The sequence below is a fragment of the Chrysochloris asiatica genome, unplaced genomic scaffold (assembly GCF_000296735.1).
Source record: "Chrysochloris asiatica unplaced genomic scaffold, ChrAsi1.0 scaffold00062, whole genome shotgun sequence".
In the NCBI taxonomy this organism is placed as follows: domain Eukaryota; kingdom Metazoa; phylum Chordata; class Mammalia; order Afrosoricida; family Chrysochloridae; genus Chrysochloris; species Chrysochloris asiatica.
In genome coordinates this window covers 15,652,284-15,653,148 of record NW_006408580.1, presented here as the reverse complement: position 1 = coordinate 15,653,148, position 865 = coordinate 15,652,284, and positions in this window count along the sequence as shown.

Genomic DNA, 865 nt, shown 5'->3' with positions numbered 1-865 from the left:
CCAGTAAGTAAGGTTGTGTCATCTGTATATTGAAGGCTGTTAAGGAATCTCTCTTCAATCCAGATGCCAAGTTCTTCTTCATATAATCCATATCCTCTGATTATTTGCTCAGCATACAGAGGAACTCTGGTACATAGAATGAATACTGGACTGCTAGCTGTAAGGTCGGTAATTCAAATACAATAACCACTACTCAGGTAAAAGATGAGACTTTCTGCTCCTATGAAATTGTACAGTCTTAGAAACACTTTATTGGGTCACTAGGTGTCAGAACTGACTCTGTTGCAGAGTTGTATACATTGAATAAGTATGGTAAAAGGATATAACCCTGACACACACTTTTCCTGATATTAAACCACTCAGTATCCCTTGTTCTGTTTGAACAACTGACTCTTGGTCTATCTATAGGTTCCTCATGAACACAGTTAATTATTCTGGAATTCCCATTTTTTGCTATATTATCCATAGTTTATTATGATTAATACAATACCTTTATAGTAAAAAACAAAAAACAAAAAAAAACAGATAAAGATTGTTCTGTTATTCTCTGCTTTCAGCCAAGATCCATCTGCCGTTAACAACGATATCCCTCATTGCATGTCCTCTTCTGAAGCTGGCTTGAATTTCTGACAGCTTCCTTTCTATGTACTGCTGCAACCGTTTTTTAATTATCTCAGCAAAAAAAAAATTTTTTGAGAATAGTGTCTTTTTTTAACTTTTTTATTGTGAATTGAGTGAAGGTTTATAGAGCAGATTATCTTTGTTAGAAAGAAAGAATGATAGTTTTACATTCAACAAATCGAAGTTTTACATTCAACAAATCATACACTTCATCTCAACAGCTACAATCACCTTAATGTAACAT